This window comes from Schistocerca piceifrons, chromosome 4 (assembly GCF_021461385.2).
Source record: "Schistocerca piceifrons isolate TAMUIC-IGC-003096 chromosome 4, iqSchPice1.1, whole genome shotgun sequence".
In the NCBI taxonomy this organism is placed as follows: Eukaryota; Metazoa; Arthropoda; class Insecta; order Orthoptera; family Acrididae; genus Schistocerca; species Schistocerca piceifrons.
In genome coordinates this window covers 2,848,177-2,867,655 of record NC_060141.1, presented here as the reverse complement: position 1 = coordinate 2,867,655, position 19,479 = coordinate 2,848,177, and the positions used below count along the sequence as shown (strand labels likewise).

Here is a 19,479-nt window from a genome sequence, read left to right as displayed (position 1 = left end):
GGTAACCCAGCCTGCCAGAGAGTGACTTTTCACCTCTAAGAAACAGAATCCGTCATTCCTCAGCTGAAACTTTACTTTTATTACTTTATTCCTTGCAATCCATTGAGTATTACTAAAGAAGGGCAGCTGAGTGTGTTCCGCTCCCATCTCCTCACATAGCAAAAAAATGGTTCAAATGCCTCTGAGCATTATGGGGCTTATCTTCTGAGGTCATCAATCCCCTAGAACTTAGAACTACTTAAACCTAACTAACCTAAGGACATCACACACATCCGTGCCCGAGGAAGGATTCGAACCTGCGGCCGTAGCGGTCGCGGCTCACATAGCACTTTCAAAGGCCTTCAACTTATGGATTTTGTCTTTGCAACATCAACTGTTTCTATAACTGTTTACAACGCTTCATGGAGTGGGCTAAGTTGTTTAGCGTCCACAGCCTCCCAATGTATCACGTAGTAAGACCAGACTGTTTCAGCAGCTACGGCTTTGATTTTCGCTCGCAATCCCCTGAATCCCGAACACTCCGGGAGATCCATCTGTGCACACTCAAATACACCTGTTCTTTAATATCCAGATCATGTCAAAAAGTCTTTGATGTATTGCTGTTTTCAGTATCGGCTCACAGAAAAGCAGTTCCTCTCGAATGTTCAACTCATCAACGAAACGAACATCACCAATCAAACGAGCATCTTAACGAATATCAGTCGCTTCGTCCACTTGAAGTGCAAAACGTTTGTTACTCAATTTATGGAGTAAGTGTTCTAGTATATCACCAGAAATGTCTAAAATTCCTCTACACACTGTTGAGCAAATGAGTCATCGAGCATTGTTGATATTATATCAATCACTGCTGGTACAACCAGAGGTTCTACAACTGTGTGTGTGGTTTCTTGCATTTAGTAGTCCTATACGAATCTCGTAAGAGGGTAAAAGGGCTTTAGAAGACACATTCGTAGTTTTAATATAGTTCTTCTAGGTTACTTCTTCGAGGCAGACGTTAAAACATTTAGTTTCATGACAAGAAATTATTTCGAACCCGTCAATTCAGGATGTTTGGATACAAGGCTTGTTAGACTTGATGCTGTCAGCAGCTAAAATGGTTAAAGAAATTACGCACTGCTAACGTTTTTCACCACTGACGGTAGTTTTCGGGAATAGTTCTTATCACAGCCTGTCGTTTTCAAAAAATGGTTCAAATGGCTCTGAGCACTATGGGACTTTACGTCTTAGGTCATCAGTCCCCTACAACGTAGAACTAAGCACATCACACACATCCATGCCCGAGGCAGGATTCGAACCTGCGACCGTAGCAGTCACGCGGCTCCGGACTAAAGCGCCTAGAACCGCACGGCCACCGCGGCCCGCCCTGTCGTTTTCGCTTTTGGAGTATCTCCCTCCCCTCCCCCAGTTGTGGACGACTGGTGTCTTCATGTGTGTCGCTAACCAGAAACCGCTTCATACTGCAGTAAGTCTTCCTCGCGAAATCCGAAAGACTGTAAGGAGGCATCGAGGTACACGAGCCAAAGCCTGCAATGCGCGCGGTAGTTCCGGACTCATTCACACCGCAGCCGGCAACGGTCGATTCCGCCGATGGCCGACATTATCCAGCTCGCCCGATCATTTCAAACCATGTTGAAAACATGGCCCCGTTTTGATCGTCGTCGACCGCGTCTGGCGTAACACCGACGTCGGGCAAAATTCAGTGCCGATCAACAACATCTTCTTTGTTCGAAGAAAAAACAACACATAACTGCTTGTCACTAAGATTTTTTTGGAACACCGCGCCCCCCTACTTCTCCCGCCCCTAGAAGTCCCACCCCACAGTCTGAGAACCACTGGGCTAATGCATTACTAATGGCCTATTCTGTGCTATGTGTTGTTAGCGGATCACAGACGCCGTCAGCCTTAACACCAAGTCATGTGGAGTAGAATTTGTTTCAAATTTATTCGTACGTAATTTCTTATGGCTAAACAATGTCATTGTTGAAAAGCTGTGAGGACGGGGCGTGAGTCGTGCTTGCGTAGCTCAGTTGGCAGAGCACTTGCCCTCGAAAGGCAAAGGTCCCGAGTTCGAGTCTCGGTCCGTCACACAGTTTTAATCTGCCAGGAAGTTTCATATCAGCGCACACTCCGCTGCAGAGTGAAAGTCTCATTCTGGGAATGTAATCGTTGATGGCTAAATAATGTACTCACGCCGAAGGTCAACTAAATGGAAAATGGAAAGCTCACTTGTTGGCTCGGGCAACGCTTCCCAACCAGGCACCGTTTACCGCGAGACTGCTGCTTCCAGGGAGCTTCGCATGTGCCGGATCCTAGTTCCCGAACTATTCCTCCTGTTGTTCTTTAAAAGATCCAGTGCTGCCTCATCAGGAGTCCTGTCGGCGTCTGAGGTCTGAACCTGAAAGCCAGGATCCCGCAGAAAGCGGCGGCGCCACGCTTAGAGCCTCAGAAATGCCTCGTAATTCCCGTGCTTGTGTACGCTGTGGAGTACATTAAGAACTGTTGCTTTGTTTTAGGACCTGCCGCAGCATGCCTAACTACACGCGTGCGCAGAGTGCGGCTGCGTCATGGCCCGAGTGTGTGTCGGCTTTGATCGGTGCGTCTCGGAAGCACTCGGTACTGCGCGGCAGTTCACGTAGCGGAGCGATGAGGCGCTGGTTCTTCCGGCGTGTGGTGCAGCATTATCTGTACTCTCTGTGTGTTGCTCGCTATTTGCTCGTGGTTTAAAGAAAGCGTAAAAGAACACGCTGAAAAAGAGGCAGTCTAGCGATTTATTGTCACAAACATTTATGTATGAGTAGGAGTTGCAGTACATTTTAGAACGGAAGGATCAAATTTCTCAGTGTCTGTTATTCAGTCACATAATCGAATGACACGGCAAATGTGCCACAGAAAGACGTTGCACCACAATGTACAAGGAATTTAAGGATTTGGTTGGCGGTGAACACGAAAACAAGTTGGCGGACTTAGAAAGGTTCGGGGCAGTCCTGCACAGCAAGCCGATCCCAACGTGAAAATCATTGTGTTTATGCTGCATCTATTTGAACGTATTTTCTTTTAGAAATCCAATGTGTTTAGAGCCCAGTCTATTGCTTCTTACTTTTGAACGGCAAGAAACTAGCGGCGTATCGTTAAAAGCAAAGTACAAAACAGAGCTCAAAAGTGCCCGATCTAACTAATCATTCAGCAACGGCGAATTCATTAAAGAGCGCATTGCTGGGACAGCGGAATTCGTGACGCCATTGGAGGTACAAAAGTTTTCCGGAATTCTTCTTTTGTGACAAACAATAGCTCGCCGCATAGCTGTCATGGCACCGAGTGCCTACAGGCAATTAACTGACAATGCCAACAAGTTCATTGCGGTCACGATTGCTTTGGACATGTCATTTCGGACACGGCACATCACGCGATTTATTCGCGGAATCGACAGCAACACGCACGTAACAAAAGAACCGTTAGAACTTTTGTCAATGAAAAGCTCAAGGGGAGGGATCGAGTTGCTGAAAATGGCAACTGAAGCCGTTGGCATCAACTGGAACATCTTCGTCTCAGTTACCACCGATGGAGCGCAAGAGGTGCATTGCTGCGCAGAAAACTACAACAATCAACAGATGATTTGTACGGATTTCATTGTTTCGCATATGAAGAAGCACTTGGTGCTAAATTTTCAAAGATGGAGCACGTTCTGAAACTGCTGGTCCGATTAGTAGATTATGTGAAGTCACAAGGGCTGTTACATCGTCAGTTTAAAAAGTCTTTGATGGAACTGCAAGCACAGTAAAATGGTTCAAATGGCTCTGAGCACTACGGGACTTATAGTCCGTGAGACAAGTGATTGCTACTGACAGTTTCGGCGGGCAGACGGCGCTGTTGCCGAACGTGGCTCACAGCACGCGGTGCTCTGTCTGCTACACGCATTCTCTAGCAGCAGAAATAAAAGCGAGACGAAATACAAGTCGTATTGGTACGCGTGAATTTATTTAAAGTTGATGCTTGAAATATATTAACTCGAAAACTGATATGAGCTATTTAGTACAAGTATCTAAGATGCTGAAACATAATAAAGTTATTTGTTAAACTTCACAACTGAAATGAAAACTATTTTCGCAAGTTGTTGAACATTAGCAGTTTTGGTTTCCATTGTTAAGTATTAGCATTATTAATTTGTTCTACTACAAGCTACAGAATAATTGGTCAGTGTATTAAGAGTTATAATCTGAAGAAAGTACTCACAATATGATGATCTGGTTGTAGATCGATAGCAAACTCCCTCCTTACATTCCTGAATATGTTGTAGTTACTGTAATGGAAAAACACCACTCATATCACTGTCAGAATCTGATTTGACATTGTCTTCCTCAGCACTACTATCACTGCTCTCTCCCAGATATATAATTAAATTTTCGATGCATTCTTCCACAACCCCTTCGGTTTTGGGCGCCTCTTTGATGGCACTTGCAGTGCTGTTTACAATTTTAGCCCACGTCTCGCTTGTCACTTTATTGATAGCTGCTGGAAGGGAGTTTCCACTTCAGAGATCGTGAATTTTTTATTGTTTGCAACAATGTAATTTTTTATCTGCGCCCACACTCCTTCAATTGCATTGAAATGACAGTGGTATGGAGGAAGCCGAACGATTTCATGCCCGTGCCTTTTAGCAATCTCGTCAATTACATATGTTGGAAATTGGGGTTTCTTTTGTGCCACAATTTCGAGCAGTTCCGCCTTCCTTAAATCTTCTCTGAAATCTACTTTTCGCCGTTTCAACCACTGAATGATATCATCTTTTTTTGTTGCCAAGGTTGGTGCCTTATCGTGAACAACGGAATGATAAGGCGCATTGTCCATAACAATCACTGATGGACTTGTCAGATTCGTCATAAGCGATGTCTCGAACCATTCTTGAAATACTACACTGTTCATTTCTTCATGGTAATCTCCCGACTTTTTTGACCGAAACATTTTCAAGCAGTTTGGCACAAAACCTTTCGATGTTCCTGCATATAAGACAATAATACGCCCTCCTTTGCCAACAGGCACTGCCATTGTCCCCTCGGGCGTTCCATCATTCCAGCCTCTACGTAAAGAATGGCTTGCATTGACCCAAGTTTCATCTAACCACACTATACTTTCGAATTCCACACCCATGATCCTGCGCAGAAATCTGCACCCCCATGCAGCTACATCTGCCCTTTCCATTAATATTTTGCGTCCGTTAAACAGTGAATAGCTAAAGCCTATGTCTTTCAACACTGTACGCAATGAAAATTTGCTCCCTTTAAAAAGATCGTCTTTCTGAAGCGACACCTGTAATTTAGATAGAGTGGGATGTTCCCTTCTCTTACAATAGCTGTATATATGACGACGAATAGCGTCTTTCTGAAAATCGTCCAAAGCTGTCACCTGCTCATTTCTCGGTCGCTTCTTTCCTGGTGTGTGCAGCTTTGTTGTGCCACTCTCGTCACAATCTACACTATACTGTTCTTTCCCTGTCTTTACAACAGTGTTCTTACTTATTTTCAATGCTGCTGCAGTTCTCTTCACAACATGAACAACAGGAATTAAGGGCCCACCTTTGTCCTTTTCTTTCTCAAAGTAACCCCTCACAGAGCACACGAATTCACGGGCCTGGGTGTGTAGCACACTTTTCTTCCTCCGTTTCACTTCTTGTGTTGGGCTGTTACCACCCGCCGCACTAGTCATTGTTTACAACGAAACATAAACAAAGAAACACTAAAAACAACAAAAACGAAATAAACTGCGAATTCAACATCAAACAAACGACGAACGACCGCACCGCCTGCACGCGAGACACTGGTAAGTTCCATAAGCGCGCGCGACCGGGTTTCAGAGCGGCAACGTGGCCCTTGCTACCCGCTCAAAGTCAGGCCGTCATTGGCTGCCTGCCTGCGGTCGCTAGGCAACGGAAAGACGCTACCGAGCTGTCAATACCAAAGACTCGTCTCCCAGACTATAACTTCTGAGGTCATCAGTCCCCTAGAACTTAGAACTACTTAAATCTAACTGACCTAAGGACATCACACACACCCATGCCCGAGGCAGGATTCGAACCTGCGACCGTAGCGCTCGCGCGGTTCGAGACTGTGGCTCCTAGAACCGCTCGGTCACTCACACCGGCTCAAGCACAGTATACAGACGTGATGTACTACTGTGACGTACGTTGGTTAAGTCGAGAGGATGCCTGGAACAATTTTTCGAGCTAAGACCTGCTATAGTCGAATTTATGAAAGACAAAATGAAAGCAGGAATCAACACTAAAAACCGAGCGGGGTAGCGCAGTGGGTAACACACTGGACTCGCATTAGGGAGGACAACGGTTCAAACTGGCGTCCAGCCATGCTGATTTAGGTTTTCCCATGTTTCCCTAAATCGCTTAAGGCAAATGTCGGTATGGTTCCTCGGAGAGGGTACGGCTCATTTCGTTCTGGGTCCCTCCCTAATGCGAGCCTGTGCTCCGTCTCTAATGACCCTGTTGTCGACGGGACGTTAAAGTCTGATCCCCTACTTCTTCTCCAAAGTTTGAACATCCGGAATAGACTGCAGCCCTCGTATTTGTAGTCGACGTGACTGCACGCTTGAACACCCTCGATAAGAACACGTTGCAAGATGAGAAGCAGTTAATGTCTGATTTAAATGAGAAAAATGGATGCACTTAAAATGAAAATTACATTGTGGAAGGGATAACGTAAAAAAAAGAACACCGCCTATTTTCTTAATCTCTCTGGTGTTAAATAAAATGGGAGTTTTGAACATTTCGCTTCGGTGCTGGAAGAAATACAGGAACTGTTGTCAAGTCGTTTTCAGGACACTGCTAACGGCACAGTTGTTTTCAAGACCATTTGTTGTAACTGACAAAGAACTCAGAGATGCTGTCCAGTCTACGAAGGAAGCACTTGATTCACGACGTCCAGAAATAGATGGCTTCAGTATGACAATGTCCATACTTACTGTGGGGCACATATGGGGCCTGAATGTGGCATATTGATTTGCTCAAACTGGTAGCGAAAATAAAATTAACCAACTTGACAATTTGCACGGCTGTTTGACGATTTTCTTTGTTAAGTATTTGACAAGCCAATGTCCCACTTCCACAGTGACTGAACAGAGATTTGGTGTATCAGTTGAAAGCACCCCCGTTCATTTACAAGTTGAACTGATCGATCTGCAGCGTTATTCCCGATTAAAAGGCACATTCTAGTACGATAAAACTGTCCAGGAGTTCTAAGAAATCTTTCCTCGGGAAGAGTCTCCACGTCTCCATAACGAGGCTGCAAAATTGATGTCCATGTGTGGATAAAATTATGTGTGTGACAGATTTTTTTCGACATTGAAACTAAATAAGTCAGTATTACGTGGCAGCCTGAGTGATGACAACACGATAAAATGCTTGCGCCTGTCTTTGTGCCGACACTTTGTACTAGATAGATGAAAATTTTCTTTTTCTTTCTGAAATATTTCGTTGAGAGTTATAGCCATGGCACTGTCGGTAGAGATGTGTTCAAATGTGTCTGAAATCTTATGGGACTTAACTGCTGAGGTCATCAGTCCCTAAGCTTACACACTACTTAACCTAAATTATCCTAAGGACAAACACACACACCCATGCCCGAGGGAGGACTCGAACCTCCACCGGGACCAGCCGCACAGTCCAGGAGGTAGAGATGTGTTAGGTACAAATTTTTGTTTCCTTTCACACGTAGAAATGATGATTTATTCCATCCCTAATGGCGAGCTACAGAGACTGTTTCTTTTTGCATCATTTTCTATACCTCACCGGAAATGTTGTAGGAATTTTACATGGAACTGTGTGGATCACACAATATTACTGACGTACTGCCGTTGAGAACTGAGCTTCAATTGACTTTTTAATTTTTTTTCGTTCATACATGCTATAAGTAGGCTGTTTAGGTTTTTATGTTGGTAACGTCACCTAGCGCTCTGTATGAAAATCACTGGCTGTGCTGTGTGCCGTCTGTGGCTGGTGGCCTTTGTTGAAATGGTCGCTATTGTAGTGTTGGGCAGTTGGCTGTTAACAGCGTGTTGCGTTGCGCAGTTGGAGGTGAGCCGCCAGCAGTGGTGGATGTGGGGAGAGAGATAGCGGAGTTTTGAGAGCGGATGATCTGGACGTGTGTCCATCAGAGACAGTAAATTTGTAAGACTGGATGCCGTGAACTGCTATATATATTATGACTTTTGACCACTATTAAGGTAAATACATTGTTTGTCCTCTATCAAAATCTTTCATTTGCTAACTATGCCAATCAGTAGTTAGTGCCTTCAGTAGTTTGAATCTTTTATTTAGCTGGCAGTATTGGCGCTCGCTGTATTGCAGTAGTTCGAGTAACGAAGATTTTTGTGAGGTAAGTGATTCATGAAAGGTATAGGTTAATGTTAGTCAGCGCCATTCTTTCGTAGGGATTATTGAAAGTCACATTGCGTTGCGCTAAAAAATATTCTGTGTCAGTTTAGTGTTGATCAGAATAGGTAAAGAACGAAATGTCTGAGTACGTTCAGTTCTGCTCAGCTGTTTGAAAATCAAATAATGTAAGAGGTTTATCAGTACAATCATTCATAAAATTTTCTAAGGGATCGTTTCAATGTGATTGCACCAACAGTCAGTAACGGAGTAATACCGTTCTTCATGACAAATAACTTAAATTTCTCGAATTTCGTAATGTGGCACAATATGAAACCAGGCCCATCCAAGGTTGTCCGTGTTCCGTACGCCGACTGTCCTGCCGCCTAAGCGGCGCGTTCGCAGTTCCCCCTCCGTTCCTGCTCAGACAGCACAGCGGGGTGTTGGAGGAAGCTTGCATTCGCACGAAAGAGGGGAGCCCGCAGGCGCAGTTTCTGGCCTTCCCTGGTTTAATTGATCCAAACAGGGAGTAATAGTTCCCGCATGCTGAGAAAACTACATCAGCACCTGAAACAGACATTTTGCCACCAAACAACTTGCCGTAGTAGTCATACAACGTGACAATTGCAGCTTGCAAACTATCGTTCCCACCACCTGAGAGCCAGCTCAGCTTGGCGTCAAGCAAACTTGTGGCGAAACCTGCTCCGTGTGACACGGCCTTACCACAGAATGTGCAGCAAGTGACCTGTGTGTGTATCGTATCCTCTTGTGTCGGTCCTTGCCGGCGGGTTTCCAAATCACTGAGCGCGTAGCTTCGTAATACCATAACTTGCTGAAAAACATTTTCACACAACCTGCATATCTACATAGTGATTTGGTCTCAGATTAAAGAGGAGCACACAACGAAAGGATAAGCATTCGCCGGCCGGGGTGGCCGAGCGGTTCTAGACGCTTCAGTCTGGAACCGCGCTACCGCTACGGTCGCAGGTTCGAATCCTGCCTCGGACATGGATGTGTGTGATGTCCTTAGGTTAGTTAGGTTTAAGTAGTTCTAAGTTCTAGGGGACTGATGACCACAGCAATTAAGTCCCATAGTGCTCAGAGCCATTTCAACCATTTTTTTTATAAGCCTTCAGAAACTAGAAATACAGCTGAATACGTATTATTAAAATGAATGTATTCTTTTATACGTATGTTTGTATGCCCGACACCTCCTCGTAACAACTGACACGATGTCAACCAAATTTAGCACACATGCCAATAACTGACAGAAAAGAATTGCTGTGGGCGTAAGAACCACCTATATATCGAAAGGATAGGGGAGAGGGTAAAAAAGAAATGCAGCCCACGACGCGAGAACATCCAAAATTTATTCATTCACTATTTCGAAATGATAGCATTTAGTAACTTGCACCAAACTATATATATAGTTTTAAACCTTCACGACACTTTTTCTCCCTGACAGCCTCCACAAAATGATGAAAGGAACACAGCTTATCGTTTGCAATATGTCCACTGTTCATACAATGAAAGTGCCGATCGACATGAGGTTTTAATTTTTTACTTCTTTACTACTATCTGCAATCGTGACACATTTTGTAGACATCATTTACACATATCACTAAACGTACGTGCCAAATTATATCATTGTACGACAGGAAGTTATGGAGATATGACTTCATAAATACCAAGTATGTATGTATGATGAGATAAAAGAAATTATTCAGATAGTGAAGGGAGCCGAAAATTTGATAGTCATGGGTGGCTGGAATTCGATAGCAGGAAAATGAAGAGAAGGAAAAGTAGTAGGTGAATATGAAATGGGGATAAGGAATGAAAGAGGAAACCGTCTGCTAGAATTTTGCACAGAGCATAACTTAATCATAGCTAACACTTGGTTCAAGAATCATGAAAGAAGGTTGTATACATGGAAGTGGCCCGGAGACACTGGATGCTTTCAGATAGATTATATAATGGTAATACAGAGATTTACGAACCAGGTTTTAAATTGTAAGGCATTTACAGAGGCAGATGTGGCCTCTGACCACAATCTATTGGTTAAGAACTGTGAATTAAAACTAAAGAAACTGCAAATAGGTAGGAATTTAAGGAGATGGGACCTGGATAAACTGAAAGATCTAGAGGTTGTAGAGAGTTTCAGAGAGAGCATTAGGGAACGATTGACAAGAACGGGGGAAAGAAATACAGTAGAAGAAGAATAGGTAACTTTCAGAGATGAGATAGCAAAGGCAGCAGAGGATCAAGTAGGCTGAAAGACGAGGGCTAATAGAAATCCTTGGGTAACAGAAGAGATACTGAATTTAATTGATGAAAGGAGAAAATACAGAAATGCAGTAAACGAAGCAGGGAAAAAGGAATATAAACGTCTCAAAAATGAGATCGACAAGAAGTGCAAAATGACTAAGCAGTGATGGCTTTACAAACATTCATATACTGTACATATCCCCTATGTCTGACAAAATTCGTATTGCAAACAGAGATTTGTTAAGAGGCTTCAGCAGTTCTGTGGTGTGCTCCTCCCAGTTGAATTTATTATCAAGCTGTAATCCCAAGAATTTAACACTGTCCACTTCTTCTATCTTCTTGTCATCGTATGTTAGACATATACTCTTGGGACACCCCTTACAAGTTCTGAACTGCATGTAGTGTGTTTTTTCAAAGTTTAGTGACAAAGAATTGGCTAGGAACCAGTGATTAATGTCCACAAATATTTTATTGGCTTATCTTTCTAAGACTACACTTGATTTGCTATTTATTGCAATGTTTGTATCATCGGCAAACAAAACAAACTTGGCATATGGTAATGTTACTGATGAAAGATCATTGATATACACAAGAAAAAGTAAGGGCCCCAAAATGGAACATTGTGGGACCCCACATGTGATTAGTTCCCAGTTGGATGATGCCTGATAGCTTGATACATGTCTCTTTCCTAATAACACCCTCTGTTTCCTGCCAGAGATATAAGATTTGAATTTTGCAGCATTTCGTGTTACACCATAATATTCTAATTAAATTTAAAGGGATTTTGTGATTTACACAGTCAAATGCCTTTGACAGATCACAAAATATAAAAGTTGGCTGCAATTCTTTGTCTAATGAATTAATTACATTTTCACTGTAAGTGTATATAGCCTTCTCAATATCAGAACGCTTTAGAAATCCGAACTGCGACTTTGACAGTATGTTGTTTGTGATAAGATGGTTAAAAAGCCGATTGTACATTACCTTTTCTAAAATTTTTGAGAATGCAGGCAAAAGTGAAACAGGGCATAAATTTGATGCTATTTCTTTATCTCCCTTCTTAAACAGTGGCTTAACTTCAGCATATTCAACCATTCAGGAATATTCCACTGATAAACGACTGGTAACACAGATAGCTTAATATGTTACTTAACTCAGAATGACATTCTTTAATCAACTTTGTTGATATTTCATCATACCCACTAGATGTTTTTGATTTTAAAGATATTATGATGGACATTACTTCTGCTGGGGTAGTGAGGGTTAAATTCATATTATGGAAGTTACTTGAAATGTCTGATCTGAGGTATTCCATAGCAGCATCTACAGAACCTAACAACAACAGTGTTAAAAGTTCTGCAACACTATTCACATCTGTCACTGATATATCATTTACTCTTAATGCTATTCGTCCTTCTTCATTTCTGGTTCTACCAGTCTCCTCCTTCACTATATCCCATATTGTCTTTATTTTGGTATCTGATATGACTATCTTTTCCTTGTAATATATTTGCTTTGATGTCCATGTTACAGTCTTTAATATGATGCAGTATTTCTTGTAATATGCTATACCTTCAACATCAGAACTGTTTTGGATTGACAGATACAGTTTTCTATTTGTTTTACAAGATACCTCTATTCCTTGAGTAATCCATGGCTTCTTTGTAGACTTTACTCTAACTTTGGTTAGTTTTGGGGGAAAACAGTGTTCAAATAAGGTAAGCACTTTATTAGCAAGAGTGTTATATTTTTCATTTGTGCCATGAGCACTGTAAACATCACTCCAGTGAATGTCTCTGAGGAGTATCCTAAAGTAATCAATTTTTGGCTTATTGATTACCCTCTTGAGCTCAGATTTAACAGATTTTATATCCTGTTCAGTATTAACATTTAAGAGAAGGAACTGCATGTCATGGTCTGAGAGGCCATTGTCAATTGGTTTTGTAATACAATTTTGTTCATTGAACTTTTCTATAAAGATATTATCAGTGGCTGTTTGTGAGTAATCAGCTACCCTAGTGGGGAACTTCACAGCGGGAATTAAGTGGAATCATAGTGTTACTAACTCAAATAAGTTTTTATTGGGAGAGTCTTTAAGGAAATCTACACTGAAGTCACCAGCAACCACCATTTCTTTGTTTTTGGTTGTTAAATGGGCCAGTACAGCTTCAAGGTGGTTTATGAACAGATTAAAGTTACCTGCAGGTGCTCAATATACTCTTAATAGTATAAATGTTTTTATGTGGAATTCTACTTCTGTTGCACATGCTTCGATACGCTGTTCTAGGCAAAATTTATGAATGTCTATGTTCTTAAATTTATGACAATTCCTGATGAATGTGAAAATTCCTCCTTTCTCCATTTCTGCTCTAGAAAAGTGAGATGTTAACCTAAATCCTGTAACACTTAAAAGTTCTATACCGGTGATAACATGATGTTCAGAGAGGCAGATTATGTCAGCTGGGTTTGAGGACTCTAATTCATCTATTCAGATAATTAATTCATTAAACTTATTTCTCAGTCCTCGAATATTTTGAAACAATAAAGATAGCTGACATATCACATTGACTGAGTTAAAATTGGGTAGAATTGAAATTTCTGCTGATTGTTGAAAATTCTTAACCAATAGCTGCTTATGCTGATGTAATAAGCCAGAATTATGAAACTTCCTGGCAGATTAAAACTGTGTGCCCGACCGAGACTCGAACTCAGGACCTTTGCCTTTCGCGGGCAAGTGCTCTACCAACTGAGCTACCGAAGCACGACTCACGCCCGGTACTCACAGCGCACACTCCGCTGCAGAGTGAAAATCTCATTCTGGAAACATCCCCCAGGCTGTGGCTAAGCCATGTCTCTGCAATATCCTTTCTTTCAGGAGTGCTAGTTCTGCAAGGTTGGCAGAAGAGCTTCTGTAAAGTTTGGAAGGTAGGAGACGAGGTACTGGCAGAAGTAAAGCTGTGAGTACCGGGCGTGAGTCGTGCTTCGGTAGCTCAGTTGGTAGAGCACTTGCCCGCGAAAGGCAAAGGTCCCGAGTTCGAGTCTCGGTCGGGCACACAGTTTTAATCTGCCAGGAAGTTTCATATCAGTGCACACTCCGCTGCAGAGTGAAAATCTCATTCTGGAAACATCCCCCAGGCTGTGGCTAAGCCATGTCTCCGCAATATCCTTTCTTTCAGGAGTGCTAGTTCTGCAAGGTTCGCAGAAGAGCTTCTGTAAAGTTTGGAAGGTAGGAGACGAGGTACTGGCAGAAGTAAAGCTGTGAGTACCGGGCGTGAGTCGTGCTTCGGTAGCTCAGTTGGTAGAGCACTTGCCCGAGAAAGGCAAAGGTCCCGAGTTCGAGTCTCGGTCGGGCACACAGTTTTAATCTGCCAGGAAGTTTCATATCAGCACACACTCCGCTGCAGAGTGAAAATCTCATTCTGGAGCTAGAATTATGATTTTTGGTTTCTTTTTCAAACTGAAGGTTTGTCTCAACCCTAACCTCTACTAAAACTTGGTTTCTTTCTGTCCTCCCTACCCTAAAAAGGGTCTTTTCTGAACCCTGTAAGCACTGGTATTTTATCACTCATGACAGTGCCTCCTCCCTTTAACTTTGCTGCTATTTTCCCAGCCAGTTTGCCCTTCCCTTTCCTGCTCAAGTGAAGGCCATGCCTAGTATAATCCCACCTATTGAGAGAATCAACAGGAACCACACCAATGTGTGACCCTGCACCCGACATTAGCAACCGTTCCAACTCCAAATTAACTTTCTTGATGGAAGAGTTCTAATGAGGTCGGTCATGGCGCCCAGAACAGATACAAACTCAACACTAGTATGCTTCGACGCCGATGCAATCTTCGCCAGGTCACACTCTATACTGTACCCAGGATCTCTGTCAATGCTGTTACCTGCCCCACCCACTATAACCACGGTGTCTTCCTTAGTGAAAGCTTTGCAAAGTGATCCTAAATCCTCTGTCTCTTGCTCCAGACCAGCACTAAGTTGAAAAAAATTTGTGACCTGGTATTCTGACCCTAGTTCATCCTGCAAGGCTGGTCAACACCACTTCCATGGGAACTACCTAACAACAACACTTTCTTTCTCTTTACTAATTTCCCTACTTTCTTACTTGGTAAGTCTAACCACCTTCCACACGGAGCACGTCCGTATCTCAACACTGACTTCTAGTATCAGCTGCACGCAGTTGACGTCAAGTGTATGGGCCTGAAGGTGATGTTGTTACAACGTTGAAACTAGTTGCCAAAATAAAATCGACACCTTAAATACAGCTGGAGGAATTTCTACATTTTTAATATATATCCCGTAATGGTCCAGCTTCTGGGGCAATATTTTGTGATCAACACAATCAAACTCCTTAGTTAAATAAAAAAATATGCCTTGCGTTCGAAACTTTTTGTTTAAACCATCCACTATCTCACAGAGATAAGCCTTTTAAACCCGAACTCTTCATTTGATAGCAAATCGTGTGATATAAAATGATCAGTTATCCTTACACACACAACCGTTTAAATAACTTAAGCAAACACTGATGGAACAGAAATAGGCTCAAAATTATCTACATTATCCCTTTCTCCCTTTTTATAAAGTGGCTTTACTATTGAGTACTTTAATCGTTTAGGGAACTGACCATTCCTAAAGGAAAAATTACAAATGTAGCTAAACACAGGGCTAACATGTGCAGCACAGTACTTTAATATTCTGCTAGGCACTCCACCATATCCATGAGATTCTTCAGTGATTTAAGTATTGACTCAATCTCCCCCTTGTCTGTATCACAGAGCAGTATTTCAGACATCCATCTCGAAAAGGCCTTTGCCAAGAGAGTTATAAGATTTCCTGCGAAACTAAATTTTCTTTAATTCATGAGCAATGCTCAAAAAATGTTTGCTAAATACTGTACATATATCTGATTTGTCAGCAACAGAAATATTTTTACTACGAACTGACGTTATATAGTTGACTAGGAATACCATATTCACCTACTACATTTCCTTCTCTTCCTTTTCCTACTATCGAATTCCAGTCACCCATGACTATTAAATTTTCGTCACCCTTCACTATCTGAATAATTTATTTTATCTCATCGTACATTTCATCAATCTCTTCGTCATCTGCGGAGCTAGTTGGGACATAAACTTGTACTACTTTGGTAGGTGTGGGCTTCGTATCTATCTTGGCCACAATAATGCGTTCACTATGCTGTTTGTAGTATCTTACCTGCATTCCTATTTTTTTTATCCAACATTAAACCTACTCCTGCATTACCCCTATTTGATTTTGTATTTATAACCCTGTATTCACCTGACCAGAAGTCTTGTTCCTCCTGCCACCCGAACTTCACTGATTCCCACTATATCTAACTTTAACATATCCATTTACCTTTATAAATTTTCTAACCTACCTGCCCAATGGAGGGATCTGACACTCCACGCTCCGATCCGTAGAATGCCAGTTTTCTTTCTCCTGATAACGTCCTCCTGAGTAGTCCCCGCCCGGAGATCCGAATAGGGGACTATTTTACCTCCGGAATATTTTACCCAGAGGACACCATCATCATTTAGGTATACAGTAAAGCTGCATGCCCTCGAGAAAAATTACGGCTGTTGTTTCCCCTTGTTTTCAGCCGTTCGCAGTACCAGCACAGCAAGGCCGTTTTGGTTAGTGTTACAAGGCCAGATCAGTCAACCATTCAGACTGTTGCCCCTGCAACTACTGAAAAGGCTGCTGCCCCTCTTCAGGAACCACACGTTTGTCTGGCCTCTCACGGTACGGATATCTGTATCGCTGAGACATACAAGTATCCCCAACAATGGCGAGGTCCATTATTCATGGGGGCACCATCATATACACAATTAATATTGAAGTCACCACATATAACTAATTTCTAGTACTTTCTATAAAGTGTTTCAAGAACCCTCTTTAACTTGAGCAGAAATTAGAAGTTTAGTTTCACTAAATTCAACTGCCCCTGCAGAACATTCAAATATTCGTTCAGTGCAGTATTGTGATAGATCGATTGGGTCAAATGGAATACTGTTTTTTTAGGTACATGGCCACTCCCCTACCCTGGAAGGAACTCCTTGAAAAACAGCCAGCTAATCTGTATGCTGGTAAAGGAAGCCTCTGAATTGTCAAATTATTTTAGTGGTGCTCCGACATACCAATAATCTCAGAGTCAACATCTATAGGCAGTTCACTGACTTTATCTATAATACTTGTTATATTTTGATGAAATATGCTAATTCCTTCTCTACTTGGAAATATTACGTCCTCTGAAGGTGAGCTCTTAGTTAGAGGGCTTTAAGCAGGTTCACGTATCAGTTGACTTCAATCAACAAAAGGTGCAGCTCTAACACCAACTCCTACAGGAATTTTTCCATGAGTGATCCCACCACCACCTACTACACTGTCACATATAAGCTTTGCCAGCCTCGCCTTCCCGTATCTACCGAGGTGCAGGCCATGCCCAGTGAAACCCTATCTACTGATGGACCCAACTGGCATCACTGAGATATGACCCATGTCCTCTGCTATCAATGTCTTCTCCAATCCCATGTTAATGCGAGGCCAACGATTACCCCGAAACAGTTGCACGAAATGCACGTTAGTGCCACCAGTTTGAGAAACTGTCTTTACCAGGTCACCACCTAAATCGTATTGCCGTCCCTATCAAGACTATTCCTTGCTCCACCCACTATCGCTATCTGATCCTCCTTCGTAATATTCTTGCATAACTCCCCTATGCTGTCAGTCACCTGAGCCAATCCTGCACCAGGCTTCACAGCGCTGGTGCCTGGTACTCACTCCCCAACACTTCCTACAACAGCTGGCCCACACCTCTACTGTGCGAACTAGCCAGCAGCTGAACCTGCTAGACTTTACAACCGATCTAGGCCTCCTAACTGCCGAGGACTACTGCATGTTGCCTACCCCTACAGCTACAAGAGGCTCCTCTCCACTCAACTCTGACAGATGGTCAAATCTATGGCACAGATCTTACTCTCCTGCTCCTCTGTCAACTTTTTCTACTACAGAGTCTGCATTCCCAGGAGAGCATCTCGCTAAAATGCGCAATGGTTCCCCACTGCGCTCCCCCAAATGAAAACACTTTGATCAAATCCCACACCGTAACCCACTACTCACAAACCTACGACAGAGCCCACACTTCTCACTCATTGTAAAATTTTACAGTTGAAAAAAACTATACGTCTACGTTACATAAGTTCAGTTACACAAGTAGAACTATTTATAGAACTAACAAAAGCGGTGTCCAAATTGTCTCTCTACTAAGAAAGCAACTACTTTTATTTACACTACTAAACCACAACTAATACCAATACCAACGAAACTTCACAAAATTCTTAGGTAAAACCAAAATTTGAAGCCGCCATTGGAACACTCAACGAAGCTGAAACAGTGAATGAAAATTTTAGTGACATATTTCACTAGAAATAATAAGAAACTTCAGCTGAAAACTAAAGCACGAAATTCACTAAACGAGTTCAGCGCAGAGAGAACTCTAAAAAACACAGCGATCGAACGTTCCCAAATGTTTTTTTAAATCGGTATTTCACCCCAAACAGCAGGGAAAACCGCTGAAATTAAATGTAGTAACTGTCTAACAGTGCACAAATAACTTCGTCAGTACTTAGCTTTGCAACCGCTACAGCTGCAACTGCACGCCGCAAAGTGTAAAGACACTCTGAGGCGTGAGGCTTGGACGAACGACGTAAGCACACTCGCGAATAACAGACCACTCGAGTCAATAACACAGGAAGAATGTCTGAGATTAATGAACATCCACTAATAAGTTACTTTTACAGCAAATATTAGTATGTCCAGAATATGGGGTGCATGATTTCCATGCGCCACAGCGCCAACGTCCAATTCCAACTATGTCTACCAGGTGATTCATAGTCTCACACACCTGACCAGTAGCAGTGCACTTGTCGACGTGTCAACAACGGCTCCGACAAAAGGAGCAGCGCATTGTTGGTGAAGCTCTACTATCAAAACAACACTAGTGCTGCATCTGCACTTCGAGAATATCGCCGGTTGAAAGTATTACGGAAGGGTCCTCTTTCTGCAACTGCTGTGAAGAGCGTGGTGAAGAAGTTCGATTCACTTTGAGAACTGGGCGTCGCTTCAGGAAGGAGGCCGACGACCGGTTGCACCGCAGGTGGCTCCTGATGAAATCGCTGTTGCTACAGCAGACAGTGCTGCGGGCAATTCTCGATCGCCAGGCAGTTGGGCGTGCCGTGTCCCGACAGTTGAACATCCCGTGGTCCACTGTGCGGAAGGTGCTTCGAACGATTCTCAACAGCTTGCACCACAGGAAGCACAACAACATTTTGACTTCGCTCTCCTCTTTCTCGCAAGGATTGAACTTGACGAGCGGGACCATGCTCCGGACAGACGAAGCTGATTTTTCTCTGAAGGGTGAGGTGAACACACAGAACTGCCGAATGCGGGGCTCTTCACCTCCATTCATTGTGCATGAAGTGTTTCAGTCTGGTGAACGTGTCACCATATGGTGTGGCTTCACGGCTGCATTGATCATTGGTCCATTCTTTTTGGAACAGGATGGTGCTCAAGGACCAAAGACGTGCAGTGTGACTGCGAAATGCTTCGCCAGCATGTCATAGCTATCTGTAGGAGGTGAGACGCATTGAGCTCAGCAGTTGTCATGCCATATGAGGCTCCACCGCGCCTCGCTCCTAAAGTTCATCTGCTTCTCCGAAACATGTACGGAAACGATCGAATTATCAATCGATCACCTGATCTCACTTCTAGTGTTTTCTGGGTGTGGGGCTACCAAAAGGACAGGGTTCACCAGGGG

The 19,479-nt window shown here is 42.9% G+C and overlaps 2 protein-coding genes and 1 non-coding gene across 3 annotated transcripts in view; 2 read left to right on the top strand and 1 right to left on the bottom strand.

The window, feature by feature from the left end:
- Nucleotides 1-19,479, top strand: part of LOC124795105 (cytochrome P450 9e2-like) — a 431,878-nt gene that overhangs the window by 183,500 nt on the left and 228,899 nt on the right. The window lies entirely within an intron of this gene.
- Nucleotides 1-19,479, bottom strand: part of LOC124795106 (cytochrome P450 9e2-like) — a 46,499-nt gene that overhangs the window by 7,609 nt on the left and 19,411 nt on the right. The gene's annotated exons all lie outside the window — the stretch shown is intronic.
- Nucleotides 13,919-13,993, top strand: Trnas-aga. Its single transcript has one exon. It is a non-coding gene; the product is annotated as a tRNA-Ser (tRNA).